Source organism: Delphinapterus leucas, chromosome 17 (genome assembly GCF_059928025.1).
Source record: "Delphinapterus leucas isolate spDelLeu-1000000601 "Yukka" chromosome 17, BTC_Dleu_Yukka2, whole genome shotgun sequence".
NCBI lineage: Eukaryota > Metazoa > Chordata > Mammalia > Artiodactyla > Monodontidae > Delphinapterus > Delphinapterus leucas.
Genome location: NC_143145.1, coordinates 52,659,322 through 52,681,458, shown reverse-complemented (window position 1 = coordinate 52,681,458; position 22,137 = coordinate 52,659,322). Strand labels below are relative to the sequence as shown.

Below are 22,137 nucleotides of genomic sequence, written 5' to 3'. Positions count from 1 at the left end.
TACAAAAGTTGACCAAGTGCCAGGCATCAGTGAGTAGATTATTGGGCAAAAATCAGTTTTTTTCCCCATGTACAAAACCTGTATGCATCCTGTCCAAGGACAGACTTCAACAGGCAAGGGAAAGTTTATTCAAAACTATTGCAATTGGAGAGAGAGATTGGACTAAACTCTGCTGAAACAAAAGGTGGGAGAGTTTCTCAGCTCTGGAGTGAGCTAGTGGACTGGTACTGGAGGGCATTAGGAGGAGACTGGTTAATGTGATGAGGCCATCTGTGTTTGCTAATCAGCACTTATTGAAGGTAGACTCTTGCCCTCCCACAGAGGATGCGGTGCTATCTTTCTTGATGATTACATTTTTGAAAAATGGCTCCCATGTCCTTGAGAAAGACATTCCTGGGTTGTAAATCTGGCAAGATTACTAGAAGAAGATTTACGTGTCAAAGGGGTGAAAAAAGAATTTGCATGTTTTTTAGAGTAAATGTTCTAAAGAAGGGGAGGTCAAGGGCCTACAAGTCAGGAAGAAACCTGTCTAAAGTTTTATTAAGCTGAAAGGAATGTTAAGGCTGTCTTGGTCAATCTAAACCTTGAACACAGGTACAGATGTTTGCCAACTCTAGAGAAAAGCCTACAAGTACGGCAAGCTCCTTTACCTTTAATCTCCCATCCTCCCTAATCTGATTTAGATATTTCACTTGTGTTGTCACAGGCCTACCAATATCACAGAATTTATCAGGTCAAATTGCAATTTTTTGTCTGTTTACTACTCTTGACACTAGACTATAAGGTACCTGAGAACAGGGATCCTGTTTACATTTGTAACCACAGGACCTACTGTAATTCCCCTTACCTCAATTAATGCCTGCTAAAATAAACTGAATTCTCAAAAATTAACAGAAGAGTAGCTGAGATAGGAAATAAGAATGTGGGAATTACAAAAAAATTAAGAGCCTTTAGTAAAATGAAGATGGTAAGGGAATATGATCAGAAGCCATATATTCCTAGAAGGTATGAAATTTTCTAGTAAATCCTAGAAAACTAGAAGTTGGCCACACCCAGTGGAGATAGGAAAGAGGGCTCACATTTAATGTACACTATATGGTAGACACTATGTTAGCATATCAAATTTAATCCTTTATCTGTGAAGAAAGCACTGCAAACCCTATTTTATAAGTAAGAAAACATACCTGGAGTGGCCATATACCACCTACCAAACAGTGAACCAAGATTTAAACACTCACCTTTATGGCCCCAAGTCATAAAGCTATTAAACTTGGCTGCCTTAAACATAAATTATAATAGTTTAAGTTTAGGAGAGAACAATGATCAATACTTTTAACTTTGCATATGAGGTGATATCCCTAAGAAGGGATCACCCTCAAAATATAAATAGAATCAATAAGTATCAGATGTATCTTTAAATACTAGAGACAAGCAAGGTTGTAAAGAAAACTTGTGATGTTTGGGGGGTACCTTGCAAAACTTTTGAAGGTGGTGTCACCACAAGGAGGCTCTGTCTCTTGGTAGCACCATCAGCTCTGCTTCTGGATTGGATGGATATTGAGATGACATTAGAAGTGCTCTTCTCTTAGAGTTAGGACATTCTCTGATTCTTTAGTAATGAAATACCTTTGATTCTTTGCTTTATCACCAAAAAAGATTGTTTAAAGGAACCACCTTTCTGTTTTTCCAGGCACACACTGGGAATGCTATTTACTGACTCTCATTACATGCTGGAGATATGGTGGTAGTCCCCTTATATATCCCAGTATACCGTACAGAAAACAGTAAGGCTTCTGGCATCAGCCCCATATGGTTAAATAAGCTACTTAAAGGAGGATATTCCTGAACTGGAGAGGGATGTCTGGGACAAGAGCAAGCAGGATGGAGAGGATTTAATCAACAATTTAGTTTTATCTGGAAGCCTGATAAAATTCAAATACCCGTGTCTCGCTTACATGGGACTTATTTTTCAACATAATATGGCTTGACAATTTTTCTTAAGAATTTGGGATGAGAAGGAAAAATTAATAATTTAATCTAGTCAATAAAAGGAATATTGATGTTCCTCATATTTCTTTGAAATCCTTTGGTAAATTTCTTGACTTGTCATCTGACTGATTTTTACGCTTTTCTAGAAAAAAAGCATACCGGGAGGAAGTAAGACCTAGTGCTTTTCTAGTGTACTCCTGGCATTCTTCCAACTCTTCTGGAAAACATCATTCTATCACTTATATTCCTGTAGAATTGTAAGCTGAAATGAAGAACCCTCTTACACAGCCTCTTAGACAAAAGTATCACGATATTCTTACAAAGACTCTATCCAAACAGACATATTTAAAATAATTATTAGTTCATCATCATGCCCCAACAAGACTGCAGGGTTGCTTTGTAGCAGAATCAGGCACCCTTAACAGGAAGATGCATGGGAACAATGGTGAAAAGTGATCGAGATCTTACAAAGGCAAATGCTTTGAATTAAATCTTTGTGAAAAGACATCTTGGGGAAAATGAGTTTTTTAACCTAAGAATTGTTTCCTGAGATTGATACATTATTTCATAGCTAAACATCAACCACTTTCCATAGAATAGATAGAACAATGGAACTTTTAGTCTTTACATAATTTAGGGCACTTACAAAACATTATCAGTGTTAGCTTGAAAATGAATAATATTTCTGTGTCGTCCCATTATCTTTAAAACTGTATAGATATATAAAGAAAGGAAGTTACTTACAAAAATAAATACTACAAATATATTTGATTAATGACGTTCTATTTTTATGTCATACATAGACTATAAAAAATTGCATTCTTTTAAATTTGAACAAGATATAAGTATATATATATGTATACATACATACACACAAATGTGCATTATCTATCTAACTCCCATTTCCAGTGGGAAAAAAAAGAAAAGAAAAAGCCTACAAAGCATTGTCGCTTTGGGTCTCCTAGATTGACTAATTTTTGACTAGTTTGACTGAATGGGCTGATTTGATACTACAATACCTGTAAAGGCACTAACTTGCTTCTATTAGTAAATGGAAGAAAATCCAGTACGTATGGGCTCTCTTGATGCAATATGTAAACAGTCAGCAAGTTCAAAGAGTAAGCTGAACACCCTGGCAGAAGACCTCAACTTTGACCGTAGTCCCATCTCTGGCTTGGACAATTCACCTAACCACCATAGACCTCATATTCCTCATCTGTAAAAGGAGGCCTCCAAGATTATTTTCAGCTCTAAAATTCCTAAAGTTCATGTCCATCAACTCTAAGTAGCATCATTCTTTTTTCTCATAGAAGAATTGTTTTACTGCATTGGTCATTTGACTAATGTCTATGTAAATATGAGAAGTAGCAGGCTTGTTCGCCAATACATTCCCGTATCAGGCAGAAAATTTTCAATGCTGGCTTTTTCTTTGTTTGCTTTTTCTTCATGTCTGATTCCATGTTGCAGAGCTGATTTTTAGTTTCTGGAAGTTAAAAACATGCAGGTGCGGATATAGTATGCTGCAGCCAGTTATATCACCAGCCATAATGTTTTACAACAACTGGCTTTTTTGCATGGTCTTTAGAAGAGGGTTAGATGAGCGCTTCTGTTTTCCTTTTCTTGAGAAGTTTTATAACACCACCAAAAGGTCATCTTTAAAATGTAAGACAAGATTAACAACAAAATCTTGGAAGACAGCCAGTCCACCAAGGAAACAAACCCAAAGGACTATTTACAGATGCAAACCTTAAATAAGCAACAGAACCCGAGAGTGGGGTGAAGGCAGGGGAGAGAAATACTTTGTAGCAAAGAAATACTTTCAAGAGATGCCTCAGGGCATTGAACTGTTGGAAACCAGTAGCGGTAAACAAACCTGGCCCCCAGCAATTGCTAAAGGCACATTCATGAGGAAGTTGGAAGCAAAAAGTCTAAGATCCTGAGTGAGAGAAGCAGAATCATGAGGCACACCCACACTGGGTTCTATATGCTGTTGTTAAAACAAAGAGAAGTTGATGTAAATATTTTAATTGCAAGGAATTGAAAAAGTGGTTTCCAATCCCACTAGTTGATGCCAGGCCAGGTTTTTGATTATATAACTGAGGATGTAGGTCTATAGTCCTGACAACTGAGTAATAGAGAAGATGCTGTTTTCTTCCCACAAAAATACCACTTCTGGGCTTCCCTGGTGGCGCAGTGGTTGAGTCCGCCTGGCAATGCAGGGGACACGGGTTCGTGCTCCGGTCCGGGAAGATTCCACATGCCGCGGAGTGGCTTAGGCCCGTGAGCCACGGCCGCTGAGCCTGCGCGTCCGGACCCTGTGCTCTGCAACGGGAGAGGCCAGAACAGTGAGAGGCCCGTGTACCGCAAAACAAACAAACAAACAAACAAAAAATACCCAACCACTTCTCCTACTAACAGTTCTAAAGGGAGAGAAAGCCTTTAACAGAGAACACATTGAAGGAGAGTCACAGTTATTTAAAACCAGAAACTTAAATATTGATGTAAGAAGCAAGTAGGTTTAGGAAGAGAGCAAGTTACAGAAATTGATAAAATCTTTGCACTTTTAGTTGAAATTTTTTAAAATTATAGACAGAAATGGAGAATTCTCTGCAATTTGTATTTTATCCAGTATTCAACTAAGTGGCCTATTAGTTTAGTAGGATGAAAACTATCTTGCTGGCAAATGTGGAAACTAATACTGAAACAAAAATATAAGGCAGAGACATATTTTTGTAGCAAAGGATTTCAGCAGCTTTGTCAAGGTTGACACCAGAATCATATTATAGTTATACTTAATATAAATGTTAGATTATGAAATAGATAAATGTATATTCAGGAGAAATAGTCAATAAATTGTACATAACATACTACAGTTGTAAATGTTAGGTTCTTTTCAATGAATACTTTATAGTGTTTTTGCGATCTTTTTAAAGAGCCTAGTTTTTAAATAAATACTATTTCAGATTTTGGGAATGAGAAGTTTAAAATAAGATGAACCAGATTTCTACAATGCATTTTCTGATGCTCAAAGTGGGCAGACTACAAAATGGAGCATGGCTGAGGCCATGTGGTAATCAGTGTGTTCCTTGCACTGTTTGAATTATATTATACATCCGTAATATGCAGGGGCACAGATCACTCATAGGTTATGCTTTTTAGGCAAACTTTTACACACGAATAATAACTAATTAGAATAGACCTTAGCAAAGCCGTGATGTTTGCTTGTTTCATCAAGCTCCACTTTCTGAGTTTCCCCTGTGAGTCTATTGATTGCTCTGTCTTCTCTATTCCCTAATACCCTCTGCACAACACTTATGCCCTCAAGTTCTCTTCCCTCTTACACATCATCAGAACTTGCTTTTGGATCATTCAGGCTGAGGTAAAAATGACTACGATCTTAAAGCACAACCAGTATTTGAATTTTAATGGGAAAAAAAGATTTAAGGTAAAGGGATGAGATTCAGAGATAAAGGGATGAGAGTTGAGTGCCAACCATGAGTTAGTAGATGAGAAGACATTTTTAGGCATCCAAACTTTTCTGCATCTCTATTCATAATACTAATTCTGCAAGCTATATAGTTGGAGACATGCAATCATATGAAAGGCTCAAGATACCAGAAAATAGAAACCAAATCTATTTCTTCTTAGTTCATAAATAGGGTGTGGGTTTACTAAAGAGGACATTAAAATTGCTCCCTGTTTCCTGAACCCAATCCATCCAGCAAGGGAAAGGAGTTGAATAATGTGGCATTTGAGTTGGTTAATGGCAGGGAGAATTCAGAGTGGAATTACAGATGTAAAATGGATATCAGGATGTTATTAGTGTGTATGTGTCCATTGTGTATGTGTATAGAAGCCACCTCTGTCATCTAGGAAAAGACATTTAAATCTCCCAGAGTTATTAATTCACTGAGAAGAAACGATAAAGTTCAGCATCCTTTTGTTGCTAAATTGGGTCATATTTGAGGGATGAATCAATAACAATGATTTCCTTGAAAGGTCTCTCAAGGCTATTGATTTTTTTATGGCACTGGTATGCAAGGGGGTTGTTCTGAAAGGACACAAACAGGTAATACTATCTTTCAAGAACTTTGGTAGTAGTAGTTGAGCAAAAACGACAGTATGATAGAAAGCAGTTAGTTTTCTTTGTCTCATATACAGAGTTAAAATTAAAAAGTGAAAAGACCCTACGTTTTATCATTTTATATTTAACACTTATTTACATAAGTGTTAAAACAAATTGCTCTTACTACCCGTTATGATTATTAAGGTACCAAAAAAAATTCACTTTGAAAACGATTCCTGAATATGGATACATTTTGTATTCAGAATCACATGGAAAAAGAAGCCTCTTAACTTCCATGGGCCAGTGTCCCATAGTTATTGATCATTATTCATGGGAAATAAATTAATTTTCTAACATTCCATCATTTGCTATTTTTTTAACAAAAGAGGGATTTTATTGTTCAGCACAGGGAGATATAGCCATCATTGTATAATACTTAAATGTAGTATAATCTATAAAAATATTGAATCACTATGTTGTACACATGAAACTAATATAATATCGTAAATCATCTATACATCAATAAAAAAGAGGTATTTTAGTTTTCTTATCAGCTGTTCTGTTCTTTGTTAAGAAGGGAGGAAAAAAACACTGATTCTAAGGAAGTCAGATCCTTGATTTGCCTGATGATTGTGAATATGAAAAAAGTGTTCTCTACAGAACAGTAGCTCTTAATCAAAAAAGGCCGGCTCTAACGTACTCTACAAAGAAGAGTGTGCCAAGATATAGCAAATCCTTTTTGATGTTTTTGAAGTTTAAACAAATAGTGTACTCTGCATGAATCTTATCTTTCAACTAAATCGTTCCGCTGTGGAATTTATGATGCTATAGTACTAGTTTACGAAGAAAGTGCAGTAGGCTCCACATGTCTCCATATCTTATATTGATGGCATTTAAATTCTAATAGCGAACTGCTACTGTTTCATAAACTAGGAGAAAATTGCGCTGACAACAAGCAGGAGAAACTGGCAGAAACAATAGATTTTCCACTCTGCTTTCTATTGTTTGTAAGCCTAATTACCCTAGTTGACCAATTAATGACAACACATGACAAAATTTTCCTGACTGCTAATTAATTAGCTCTAAGTTCACTAGTTCTGTTACTGCTAAGGCTTCCACTAATTCTATGTGTGAATGTCTTCTTACCCTACTCCTCCTATTTTCCTCTTTGAACTTCCTCATAGGTAGAGAACCCATTTGATTGACTTAAGAGTCAGAAGATACTTATAATCAGAGAAAAAGCAAAAAAGAATGACTATAATGCCAATTAGTATAGCTATTAATTAGAAATTATGTTTTGAGGATTTTCAGACAGAAGAGGGGTAGAAATGATAATAGTTTAGTTTTAGGAAAGCTGTAGTACACAAATAGAACCCCAAATCACACCACAGATAATTTTCCAGGAATTTAATATATCTGATATACACTCAATTTGTGCCCATGAATGGTGAGCAACTAGAAGTAAAGGAGAATCACATAGTTACATTTCTAGACAAATCAGGTTCTCAGAATGATGTAATAATGGCAGTTTACCTCTATCACTTCTTAGGCTTTCTTATTTACTATGCTAAATGTTAAATGAGATTTCTGAGTAAAAGCATTACAATGACTTCAGCATTGTGGGACATGAAACACAGTGAGAACTCAGAGCAGGGAAGGAAATAAGTAAGGTAAGAAGGAAAAAGAATTGAAGGAGCTGAAAGATGTATTACTTGGCTGTCAAGTGTTAGGAAAGTTTATTTGTGCCTTTTCTTAGTCTTCATAATGCTCTTGTCAGAATGGTAGTAACATACCCAGTTTTTTAGATGAGCGACCTTTAACTATAGGTTGCACTTGATTGTCTGCCAGGTCTTCAAGTCTGTGATGGAGGCAGTAATGTCACAAATTTCAATCCCAGTCAAATCAAGACCCGGTAGAAACACCATTATGGAAGTGCATAGTTTTGACCCAAATTTGACCACATTAAAATGTTGTTCTTTCTTCTCCAGGATGATAGTCTATATTTCAAGAAGAATTATAATTCTTGCCCCATAGCAATTTCTCTGAGTTCTTTGTTCCAACTAAAACCTTTGATTGATTTTCATATTAGCAAAGCCCTGGAATTATATGCAAAATGCTATGAATAGTTATCTACCTATCTATTTTTAGCAAAAGGATGCAGAGCCGTTATCAGATTCTCAAAACTCAATCAGATTATCTAACAGTTTCCATTAAATGAGGTAATGAATGACCTTTCTGGATCCAAACATTATAATATTTTCAATCCTTACCGTGGTCCCCGAAATGTCTATTATCTCTAATTATCAGTAAGGGAACTGAGGCGTAGTAAAGTCTAAGTAAGTGAGAGGTCTGGAATTCAAATCCAGGTCAGTTTCAGGCTTGAACACGACTAATTCTATAGCCTACACTGCATTCTGTGCTCTCACTGTAGATAATCAATAAGTGTTCATTTATTTCCTTTACCCCAGTTGGGGACAAAGAACATGGGTGTGTGAAAGAAAGTACAGATTACTTTTAATGTAAATGATATAATAATAATGCTAGTCAGCAGTTACAGAATATTCATATTGTGCTAGGAGTTGAGCATTAAGTACTTGACAGGCATTCTTTTATTTAAAATCTCATATATATAATACCTACCTTAGGAAGTAGGGAATATAAATGTGCCAAGGTGATTGAAATAACGTGGTCATGTACAGGCAATGAAACTGGGAAAGGGTTTTCTGGGCTGATGGTTGAATGTTGGCCAAGACATTAAGGGGTGAAGGGATGGGCACTGGTGGGGAGACTGAAAACTTATTCATCGTGGGGAGAAAACACTGGTGTTTAAGCATCGTACTGCTTGCTTCAGAACTGTTACCCTCATAACCCGAAAACTGAGGTTTTGCTGAAAGCTGAAGGCAGATTGCTTGCAGTGTGAAAAAGAATTTACTGATATCTATTCATCTCTTCATGTTTGAACCTGACTGTTTTGCAGATTTGTTGAAATGACTCAAGTTCTCTTTCAGATCTGGACTAAATGTCTGTATCACAGCATTAGGGCCCATGGAGCAGCATTTGCAAGCCCATACTCACCTCCCCCCTTTTTAGTGTTTTGCACTCTGGAAAAGCAAACAACAGCAGCAACAACAATATTTTATTTCCTTTTATCTATAGTTATTATTCATCTTGTCAAGAAACCCAATTTGATATATTTATGCTAAAATATAAATGAAATTTTTCCAGTTTTATTGAGATTTAATTGATATATAATATTGTATCTGTCCAAGGTGTACAATGTGATGGTTGATATATATATATATATATATTTATTTATTTATTTATTTATAGTGTGAAATGATTACCACAATAAGTTTAGTTAACCTTAATTCACATAATTACAAATTTTATTTTTGTGATGAGAACTTTCAAGATCTACTCTCTTAGCAACTTTCAAACATAAAATACGGTATTGTTAACTGTAGAGACCGAGCTGTATATTACATCACCATTACTCACTTATCTTATAACTAGAAGTTTTTACCTTTTGGTCATCTTCACTCATTTTCCTCACCTCCAACCCCCAGCTCTGGCAACCGTCATTCCATTCTTTCTATCATGAGTTCAGTATTTTAGATTTCACATATGAGATCATGAAGTATTTATCTTTCTCTGTCTGACATTTCATTTAGCATAATGCCCCCCAAATCCACCCATGTGGTCACAGATAGCTAGATTTCCTTCTTTATCATGGCTGAATAATGGTAGGTTGTATGCACCCCATTTTCTTCATCCATTCATCCACAAAAAAACACTGAGGTTGTCTCCATGTCTTGGCTACTGTATTGGGTTGGCCAGAAAGTTCATACAGCTAATGAATACACTGTTCAATAAAACTTGGTGAAAATGAAAAATGTGTCTTTTATTTTTACTTAAAATAAATCTTTGGCAAAGCCAGCTAGGCATCCCTTTGAGTAATGACTTATATCACATTGCAATATTTTAAACGTATGAACAGTAATAGCTGAAATGACAAATGTTACTAATATTGACACAATTTATCAAGGAGAATATGTTAGAATATGTTAAAATGCAGATGGACAGTGAAAGAACAAATATAACTTTTAACTAAATATTGTCTTGATATTTAGACCATTGGTTAAAATCATGATAACAGGTTTCATCCACTTCAAAACAGCAGAATATTTGCAGATCACTTAACATTTACTAGGTATGTTCTCAGTCTGGAAGGATATATTTCATTTACATGTGTCATTTAATTTAACCACATCCCTCTGTAATAGATAGTGTTATCCCTATTTGCAGATAGGAAACAGGCTCAGAAAGATTAAGAATGTTACCTAATTCTAGTAAGTAGCCAAACCTAAACTGATCTAATTCCAGGGCAAAGCTTTTTCTGACACATCAGTGGGTCTTTATCTCTTTGACAATTGTTGAACATTAAAAGTCTTCTTCCAGGTAAATGCATAAAGAAACAACATGAGCAATGACATAACAATACAAGTCTCCCTAAATAATTGGTGTGTTTGGCCTTGCTTTTGCTGATAGATCTTTTGCAAAATTGCTTTTCTCTGAGATAGTGGACTTTAAATATTTTCTTTGAAGACTTTCCTAAATTATACCGATCAGAAACCTACTTTGCTTTAAGGCTAAAGAAAAATGAAAGCTTACTTAACTACACTTAGGTGCCAGGGTCATGCTATGAGCTCTACACCTGCCAGGATTCACTCTAAGATAGATAGGGTGGCTCAGCAAACTGTCCAGAGTCCTGTGATTTCTTTCTGATATTCTGAAGTAGAAATAATTTAATAACTGTTCACAAAAGAGAGAAACACTGTTTCTTGGTCCTCAATATCATACTGCTGTAGGCTAATTCTTTCTCTTTTCTGTTGCCCCTTAGTATAGAGAGTGTGTTTTGGGGACCCTCCTTCACGATCTTCTCCATTCCAAGAGCATCTTACATAAATCCAGGACTTCTCAAGCAGCCAGTTTTGCCAGATGGTCTTAGGGTTGGTTGTACCCATATATGTATAATCCTGAACTTCTCAAGTAAGGTCCTTAGAGAGCATAATGGCTAAGAGTATTGGTGCTGATACCAGACCTGAGTCCAAGTACTGCCTATGCCCCTAACTAGCTGTGTAACCTTGGAGAAGTAACTTAAGCCCCTTAAAGGGATTAGATTTCTCACCCAGAAAATGGTATAATAAATGCATCTACCCCATATGGTTAGTGTGTAACTTAATGTACCTTGAGATGGTGCATGTTAAGCATTAGCACAGTGCCTGTGTCTTGTTAGTAATACCTGCTTTTATTATTAATTATTCTCTTTATATTCCCAGTTCCAGCCAGGTGCCTAACGTATAAGAGCTGTTCAGCAAATATTTACTGGATTGAACCAGCTCTGAAATTTAAGCATTGGATCAGCAGCAAAGTAGTCACCCCACCATCATTTCTCCCACAGAAAGGGAGAATAGATGGAAGCCAGCCATCATACTTCCTTTTCTTAGTCTAAACTTCCCATCCAGCCCCAGCAATAAAATAATCTTCCTGAACCCCAACAATTTCAAGAATTTTTCAAATCACACTATTTGAAAATAGCTGGGTTGTCCTAATCTTATATGTCCCAGTACCTCAAGGCCACCAAGCTTATGTTAATGAAGTCTAGTTAAGATAAATGATTAGTTAGTAAACCAACTGCTTATGAGCTCATTGGGCTTTTTAAAATTTACTATCTGCGCTTCATAGAGACACAAGTAGTTTGCTTTTGTAGGACACTCAACAGTCAAAGTAGTCTTTTAAAAAGCACAAATCAGACGCTATTATTGCACTGCTTCTAACCTCTAAAGGCTATCTATTGTAAAGAGATTAAATTTTCAACTACTTAGCCAGGCTCACAGGGGCCATGTGCTCTGGTCACTTGCTACATCTTTCCCTGACCTTCATGGGGTTCGAGGCACAGTTGTCTTTTTCAGTCCCTCAGATGCAACAATCTCTACTTCTTGCTCTCCCAGCTTTAGATTGGCTAATCCTTCTACCCAGACCAATTTCCCTCTGATCATTAAGGTCTCGGTTCAAACGCCACCACTACTATCTTGACCAAAGAGACCTGCCTCCTCAGTGCCTCTCCATCCCATTGTCCAGTCGTATTTCTGTCACTGTACAAAATTTATGTACATGTTTACTCTGTCTTCCTCCACCAGTAGACATTTGCTTAAGAGCAAGGACTTTGTAATTTTTTGCTCACCACTGAATCTTCCAAGGCTTGCAGCAGACACTGGCACCTAGAAGGTGTGTAGGAAATGTGTGTCTAATAAATGAATAAATATGTGAATGAAAAAAAACTGTAAAACACTAACACAAGAATATTCTTCAAAAGAATAATGAAAAATAATTTCATTCAATAAGAGTCATTCTTAGTTACTGATACATGACTTAGTAGTTCCCATTCAATTTAAAATGTTCCATTTTTTTCTGATACTTCACAAGTCATTAATTAACTGTTGCTCACTTTTAAGGCCAATCTGTGAGACATTATTTAACTTGTCTACTCTAAAGTTCCAGCATTAACTCACGCGGGGCTTCACCAAGTACTGATCATGTGTGACCTTGGCCTCTCATTGCCTCAGTTTTCTCATTTGTAACATGGGTATAATAATAGGCTTATTTCATACGCCTATGAGGAGGAAAACCTCGTGTGTGTGTGTGTGTGTGTGTGTGTGTGTGTGTGTGTCTATAGATATGTGTTTAAACAGTGTCTTAGAATAGTGTCTGGCACATGATAAGCATTATCGAAGTATTGACTGCTGCTACTAGTACTGTTATTATGAGAACTAACTGTTGAGAATAATCCTTCCTATACTGGTTTATTCCACTGAAGATAAAGGAAACTCATACAATATTAGAAATCAGATTAAACACAGAAAGCCAGTAAAATACACCAGGACAGAAGTTGATGCGAGTGTAAAAGCATAGAAGAAATAAAAGGGTTTTTGTTTTTGTTTTTCTTTTTTAAAGAAGGAAAGAGCCTAGAAATAGGACAAAAACTATTCATTGGCTATACTGACATGGAGATCGCTGGTGACCTTCATAAGTAAAATTTCAGGACAGTGGGCAGAGAGATTACGGTGAGAGAAGTCAGATGGATGTAAATTATAGAGTAAATGGGACGTGAGGAAATGGAAACAATATATGATGATAACAATTTTGAAAAGTTCAGACATGAATTGGCTAAAGAAGATATGCAGGGATTAGGGGAGGAGGGGGGCTTTCATGTTGCATGTATAGTTTTTAACATTTTAAGTTGGAGTTACTAGTCTAGAATGAGGATGAATTTTGGCAAGAATCATTCATAAGGATTAGATGGGTTGTAGAAAATGCAGTGCTGTGAAGTACTTGAGAAGATGAGAGAAAATGAAATGCTATCTGTAGTGCACGTGGCCTTTTAACTTTAACTCCTGTAGTGAAAGGGAATACAAAGATCAATGCAAATGCTAATGAATTAACGGATTTGGCAGTGGACTATTTACTGACTTCTGTGTTCTTAATGAGTTATGAAGCACCTCACCAGATCAGAGTGAAGGAAGTAGAGAGGATGGAGGAAAATTTGAGGAGGGTAGGTAAAGCTTCTAAGAAAATAGTCCTTAAGGAGAATTAGAAGGAACTTACTGTAAGTCAGAGCAATATTTCCAGTCTTGAAAATCCATTTGAAGTTGGTGATTATTAATTTATTGGAATACCAATTTGCCCTGCCACATGATTTTTCTCCAGCTACCTGGATATAAGTTACACAGAGGCAGAAAAGAGTGAGATAACAATCGAGGGAAAATACAATTAGTATTTTTTTAATCTTTTTCCACTTCCCCGCTCCAACTCTGGGGAGGCTTCATGGACATGGCTGCCCTCCCAGCCTCCAGCACCACTCTGTTATCAAAGAACTCAAAGAAATGGAACATAGGTTTCCCACTTATTAATTTAGCAAAATCAAAAATTATATATAATGCTTTTTGTTGGCAAAGATTTTTGCAGTATAATTTGGTTCCATCTTTTGACAAGTAATTTGGCAATGTCTAGCAAGATAAAAATGTTAATAGCTTTTTACACATTAATTCTAATTCTGGAAGCTTATGCCAATAAATAATTTATAATCCAGAAAATTATTATATAAAGATGCTCATTGTCATATCATTTGTAATTACAAAAAATTGGAAACACCTTTAATTGTTAACAGTAGGAAAACACTTTAGGAAATTATATCCACTTAGTAGAAAATTACACAGTTACTATATTATAATTACAAGATGATGGAGCAAAATAGAATAATGCTTAATAAAGAAAGAATGAAGAAAGCTGACCTAAAATAATGTCTCCCTTATGACAGTAATTATGTAAACATATCAATATTTATTAAAACTTAAAACCAAAATAAGGTTTTAAAAGCTCTGTACCAGTAATGGGGATGTAATGTTTGTTTCAAAATATTTTTTAACATAACTCTTATAATTTTGTTTTTTCTACTCCTTTTCTTAAGAATTTCTGATTATTACCACATTTTTCATTTCATAGTTTCAAATAAAGTCAGCAATTTTATCATCAGAGAAGATTAGATTTATTTGACAGTTCATCATTCCAAGTTATTTGGTATAAAAAGACCATATACACTTGTAGGTGCTTTCAAAATAAAAGTTCGAGATTTTTTTTTTTTTGCTTAGTCTTTCCTAGTATGGAGATTAAGCAAACTACCTAAAATTGCTAGCCATTCTTTTTTCATTTTTCTCATTTTATTGATTTATCTTGCCCTTCACAGGAATGATAACAAATGAGTCTGCAGTTGTATCTGCCAATTTCTTAAATCCTCTATTATCCACATTATGAAATCATACTAATATGAATGCTTCCAGTATTTTCAGAGCTCTTTTGTTATTATACTTTAGCATTCTGTATGAAGTATCTTATGTAAGTGTAAAATTTAGACTCAACTTCTGGAAGCTTTTGATTTCTTAGTTCAAAAGTGAGAGATCCTTAGTTCAGCCATATGATTAACAATTACTTGTATAGTAAGAAGCTCCTAAATTATTGTTTTATGGATACCTGGCAGTTTTCTTGCCATTTCTCAGAAATTCTCTATTAAACACATTCTCTCTCTCTCTCTCTCTCTCCCACCCCCCCGTCACACACACACACACACACACACACACACACACACACACACACACACATTGTGATTAAAAGCACAGACTTTGGCATCATGAAGTCTAAGGTTCAATTTCCAATTCTGTAGTGTCTGGGCCACTTCACTTTAGGCAAGTAACCTAATGTCTCTGAACCTTGTTATTTTCATCTGTAAAATAGAGATTACAATTATATCAGACAATCCTCAAAACATCCGTAATGATTTTAGAGTTTCAGAGTCAGGTACAAGCAGGCACTCAGTAAATGGCTAGTGCTTTTATTACTTTATTATTATTTAGGTCTTGGTTTTCCTTGAGTCTGTGAGTCCCCATAATGAAATGTAATTTCCAGTAGATTGAGTAACACCTGTTTTCACCAAAAATTTTAGCTGAGTTCATTACTTTCTGTGCAGCCCAGATTAGTTTTCTGCCTTTTCTTCTGTGCCGCATGTAGGTGTTCAATAGATTTATTTAATAAATGTATCGATGCATGAACACGTAGATGAATTTTTAAATGCTTCTTTTTGAGAAGGTAGAACAAATGTGACACAGTAGAACAGATAAGAAAATAGTCCATGGAGAAAATGTCAAAGTCATGTATGTGCCCAGGGCCAGCCTAAGAACTGGTTTTTTTCTTTTTTTAAGGAAAAATGTGTTGAATAGCTTATTTTAATTAGTTTTAAAAGTTAAGTACAGGGACTTCCCTGGCGGTCTAGTGGTTAAGACTTTGCCTTCCAATGCAGGGGGTGTGGGTTCAATCCCCAGTCGGGGAGCTATGGTCCCACATGCCTCGCAGCCAAAAAACCAAAACATAAAACAGAAGCACTATTGTAACAAATTCAATAAAGACTTTAAAAAGTGGTCCACATCAAAAAAAAAAGTTAAGTACAAAAATTTGCTGATGATTTACATATTTAGGACCAATAAAATAATGTGAGATTAGCTGTACTAAAACAGAATGTTGAGCTACATTCACATTAAGTGACATTATATAGTCTAAATTTATGGAAAACTTCTGAGATGGCTGAAAAAAAGTAAGATGGTGAGTGACCTTTGAGCAGAAAAAGACAGAAGGAGAAATGGCCTTTTCTACATTCTATTGTGCCTCTAAGTAAAATGCTTGGTAATCTAGCTACAAAGCTATATGTCATTTGGCTTTAGGCACCTACTGTGATTTACCTTGTGAAGATCAGATTTTGCCATGGAGAGGATTTGTAAAAGTATCGCACATTGCAGTACCGTCAGCAACCACAGCTACCAAAAACTCCAGTTTAAATTGATGAACTCAATACCAGATGATAGTATCATTTCCTTGTGGGTGTTCTGGGGAAAGGTGGGTAGGAAATGTATAAAAGTGAATACTTTACTGACTGAAATAACAATTCATCATTTTGAAAACATAAAATATATTAAAGTTGTTACAGCATCATGCATTAATATTTCACTGTACTTTAGACATTGCCTGCAATCAATGTTTTCTGCCCTTTGAAACAGAATCATGCTTGTGGTATGCATTAATCATATAAAAGATTAAACACTGAAAAGAAATTCAGCCTTTAAAGACAAGTTGCTTTGGTTTATTCAGTGGGTTCTTCTAAAAAGTTAATACCAAGAATTATTGCTTGTTGAATTGGAGTTACAAATTCTTTCAGAGTTACTTAGTATTTTCTTTAATATCAGTATCAAGGAAGGTAAAGCAAATTTACATATTTATTAGGAAATACAGGCACATAATCATAAAACACAACGTTTTTATAGACTTTATAATTTAGAAGTGTTTTAATTTTACAGAAAAATTGAGAAGATAGTATAAAGTGTTTCCATATACACTATACCCATTTCCCTCTATGATGATCAACTTATATTAGTATGTTACATTGTTACAATCAATGAACAAATATTGATACATTATTGTTTACTATAGTCCATACATTAGTCCAGTTCCTTAGTTTTTACCTAATGTCCTTTTTCTGTTCCAGGATTTCATCCAAAACATCACATAACATTTAGTTGCTATGTTTCCTTAGGCTCCTCTTGGGTTTGATAGCTTCTCAGATTTTCCTTGCATGACCTTGACAATTTTGAGTAGTTAGGTTTTTGTAGAATGCCCACTACTAGAATTTGTTTGATGCATTTTTCATGATAATATTGGGATTATGTGTTTTGGGGAGGAAGACCACAAGAGTAGAAGGGTTATTTTGTCAGATCACATCAAGTGTACAAAGTATCAATATGCATTGTGAATGCTGAGGTCGACCTTGATCACCAGGCTGAGGTGGTGTTTTTCAGGTTTCTCCATTGTAAAATTACTGTTTTCTCTTTCCATATTGTAGTTTTTGGAAGGAAGTCAATATGCTCAGCCCACAACTAAGGAATAGAGAGTTATGCTTAACATGGAGTACTACATAAACTATTTGGAATTCTTTTGCACTGGAGATTTATCTATTCTCCTGCATTTATTTATGTATCCAATTATTTATTTATATCAGAAGAACTCATGGATTTTTATTTTATACTTTGGGTTATAATCTAATTCTACGTTAGTTACTTTGTTCCTCAAATTGCTCTAGTCCTGACCCTTGTGAACTCTTTTCAGTTCAGTGGCTTGTGTGCCACTCTGAGGTATCCCCATCCTATATATTTTCTTGGAACTTCCTAACTTTCTGACATTATAAGATGGTCTTGTATATAAATCTTGTATATTTACTGCCCCAGTCCTAGAATCAGCTATTTCTTTAAGGATAACTCGGTCTTTTTAGTGGAGAACAGTATTAGACAGCAGGATCTGGGTGTGGGGTGTGCTAATTGCTGCCCGGATGTCATTGCTTCTAGATCTTCTCAGCTGACAGAGCAAAGAGATAATATGTGTGTACATTACCCATGTATATGCACATCTCTATAAGTATCTCTATACATAACCATGTGTATTAAGGTAATATGAAGCAATATTAAGCTAAACATGAATGTATATTGATGTTTCCAACTTTAATCTGTTACCACATAGACCATCTTAGCCTCATCTCTTGCTTATCTTTAAATTTCAACTCCAGCAAAACACTTGACTTTTAGAAGTATGAAAATCAAATTGTAGCTACTTTGGGAAGCCACATCATCTAGCAGAATAATTCTTAAAGGGCAAGGTGTAGATCATCAAATTTTAATTTACAGTCAGCAGTACTTTGTAACATCCATAGGCCTCCAGACCTCTGCTTCCAAGAAGATGAAGTAGCCCATTTCTCCCAGGTTCTTCCACTTAAAACTAAAACCCTGAACATAACAACAAACAAACATAGGAAGACACTGAAAGGTGGACATGAGAAGGCAGACTTAACTAGGGACTTTGGGACTTGAGGAATAACATGGTGATGAGTCCCCTGTGTTTCCTGTTGCTTCCCATACATCCTGGAGAGGGTATTACAGGAACCCCCAATCAATAACCACCAACAGAACAACAGACAAAAAAGCTTCAAAAAAGAAAACACAAAACCCCCGTTCCCCCTAGCCAAGGTATGAGGAAAGGGGTTGCCAAAGACAGAAAACCCTTTGGGCAATAATATACACACTGCTCGAGCCAAGTGCCAATGGAATATTGCACCCATCCCCTATGTCCTGTGGCTTCAGTTGGGCCAAGCTACGATTTGATCTTCCACACCACCCCGCTCCTGCCCTCCAGAAGAGGCAGCGCTCTGATTCCCCACCAGGGCTGTTTCAGTGTGGTGCAGTGGTGAGCTGAGCCTCCACCCCTTTGTATTAGCGAAGAGACTTTCAAAGGTGGTGCCTGACAGGCTAGTTAACACTGGACTGCCCTCACAGAGTCGTGGGGTCCAGTGGTGGGACCTAGCCTCCGTCTCTCCCTGACATCAATAAGAATAGGATGTTACAGGTTGGAGGGAGTAGGCACCCCACTCACCCCCAACACATGGTGTCAGTGAGACCCAATGGAGTGCTGAATCCCCATAACCGTCCTGAGGCAGTAAGACAGAATGAGATGGCACAAGCAGGGCTAGTTGGCAGTTCTCTTCCTCTTACCCTGGTGTCAGTGGGGCCAGCAGGTAGCTGACCCTCTACCCACACCCGGCATCAACAAGAAGGAATGAAGTGGGAGGAAGGACAGCAAACACTTCACTTCTCCCCTCCCCTGGTGTCAGTAAATCTACAGGGGAGATGAACTTCCACTCCTACTAAAAGGCAACACAATGATATTAATGTTCCCACTTTTGGGGGGAAGGTGTCAGAAGGGCCAATAGGATAGCTGAACTTCTTGATCTGTCTGCAGTGAGACAATGTAAGTGCCCACTTTTGCTGGGGTATTGACAGTAGGGCCCAGTGGAAATCTGTACGTAACCCCCCAGTCCTCATACTACACCTCCAATAGGATGACTTCCTTCTAAAAAGTAATAATAAAATTAAATGGGATACAGAGTCATATAATAACTCACAATGTTTAGAATAAAATTGAAAAATACTCATGGCACCAAGAACCAGGAAATCACAGAATAAATGAGAAAAGACAATAAACCTACACCAGCACTGAGATAAAACATCTATTGAAATTATCAGACAAGGATTTTAAATAAGCTGTCACATAACTGCTTCAATTAGCAATTATGTGTTCCTTGACAGAAATGGGAAAAATAGAAAATGTAAAGAAAGAACTAGAAGTTATAAGAATAAAAACAAATGAGAACAGTAGAACTGAAAAATACATCAAAAAACTTTGCTCAAGAGCAGAGTGGAGATTACAAAGCATAGAATCATGAACTTAGAAGAGATCAATACAATGTACCAAATGTACAGAGAAAAATAGACTGAGGGGTAGAGATGGGAGAAAGAACAGGATCTCAAGAACCTGTAAACAGTAACAAAAGCACTAACATTCATATCATCAAAGTTCCAGAATGAAAGAAGAGAGCAAGTAGGACTGACAAAGTATTCAAAGAAATAATGACTAAAAAGGTCCCAATTTTTTAGAAGACATAGCACAAATTCAAGAATCTGAGCAAATCCAAAGAGGAAAAACACAAAGGTATCCTTGCCAAGACGCGTCATAATTAAACTTCTGAAAAGTAGAGACAAAAAAAATCTCGAAAGTGGACCAGCAGAAACAATGCATCACTTATTGAGAAACCAATTCCAATGACAGCATATTTCTTGTCTAAAACTATGGAGTGAGAAGCATTGACATAACATTTTTCAAGTAGTAAAAGAAAAGAACTCTCAGCCACAAATTCACACTTTTTATATCCACTTCCTTGTTTGACTTATATTAATGGACTACTAACTCATCTTTCTATATCCGGGCCTGCCATCACCCTTCTCCAAAAATCTAGTCACAGTATTTCCAGAGTGATCTTTCTGAAAAAGAAGCAAATTTTTCTTATAAAAATACCTGGTTGTGTTATGAAACTTTTCTCTCTTCTAAGTTACCAGGTAAAATCCTTCAATGGATTCCCATCTTGGAGTAAAATCTCACATCCAAACTCTCTTTGTCCTTTTGGGCTGCTATAAGATTATACTGCAGGTTGGGTGGCTCATAAACAACAGGAATTTTTTTCTCACGGTTCTGGAGGCTGCAAGTTCAAGAATAGGGTGCCAGTATGGTCAGATGAGGTCCCTCTTCTGAGTCACAGACTTCTCATTGTATCCTCACATGGCAGAAGAGCTTAGGGAGCTCTGTGGGGTCTCTTTTATAAGAGCACTAATACCATAATCACTTCCCAAAGGCCCCACCTACTAATACTATCAGCTACGGAAATTAAGATTTCAACGTATCAATTTGGAGGGGAACACAAAGACTAGACCATAGCACTTACCATACATACATGGAGCATGCATGATCTGGCCTCTACCACCCTCTCCATCGTCTTGTTTTTTTTTTGTTTTGCGGTACGCGGGACGCGGGCCTCTCACTGTTTTGGCCTCTCCCGTTGCGGAGCACAGGCTCCGGACGCGCAGGCTCAGCAGCCATGGCTCACGGGCCCAGCCGCTCCGCGGCATGTGGGATCTTCCCGGACCAGGGCACGAACCCGTGTCCCCTGCATCGGCAGGTTTACTCTCAACCACTGGACCACCAGGTAAGCCCCAGTGAGCATTTCTTATACTGATGGTGAATGGAACTCCTTTCTGTACTGATCCTTAACCATTCATTTTCTGGCAACCATGAATTTATCTTCTCTTTTCCTCAAAAATTCACCCTTCCTTCATGTTACATATCCATTTCAATTGCCTTCTACAGGAAGCCCTACTGATATCGCCCATATACTACTGTCCACAGCATGAATTAAGGTCTTACCGTGTCTTCCTATAGCACTGTGTAATAATTTTTACAGTAACTATGGATTTTCTTATTTGAGTGTCACAATACATTGAATTCTAGGTGGCACGATAATGATTTTAGTAACAGTAACACTGGTGCCTAGTTTAACCCATGACGTACTTCAGGTGTTCAATAAATGTTTGTTGAATGAGTGCATGTTTGAATGAATGAATGGTCAATTTGAACTCTTAATCATGTTACTTTTCAAAAATCTGTTACAAGATACCCACAGTTTTCCAGAAGATTAGGGACTTAGGATCTTAAACTTGATTTAATAGAGGAAATTTTTACTCATACATCATGTTAAATACCTCAAAGTAAAATCATAAACCCAGGAATTTAAGGTTATCCATTTGGACTTTCAAGCCAATAATTAATATCTCCTGCCCCGACTGTATTAGATGGTTTCAATGCTCCACTCATATCTCCCCAGCACTCATCATTCCAGTATATGCTGATAGAATCATGCTGCCACCTGCAATTATCCACCTTAGGGCAGGCCAGAAGTATACAGGAGTTAATGTATCTGGGTGTAGCTTTCAACCAAGGACAGAGGGGACTGGAAGATAAGTACTTCAGGTTTCTCACCGATTCTTGGG

At 36.7% G+C, this 22,137-nt stretch overlaps 2 long non-coding RNA genes across 2 annotated transcripts in view; one reads left to right on the top strand and one right to left on the bottom strand.

Moving 5' to 3' along the window:
* LOC149747016 (uncharacterized) overlaps positions 1-22,137 on the top strand; it is a 92,378-nt gene that overhangs the window by 39,864 nt on the left and 30,377 nt on the right. The window lies entirely within an intron of this gene.
* On the bottom strand, positions 1,811-15,646 carry LOC149747017 (uncharacterized). Its single transcript, XR_016388481.1, has 2 exons — positions 13,721-15,646; positions 1,811-4,311 (listed from the first exon to the last, which is right to left on the bottom strand). It is a non-coding gene; the product is annotated as an uncharacterized LOC149747017 (long non-coding RNA).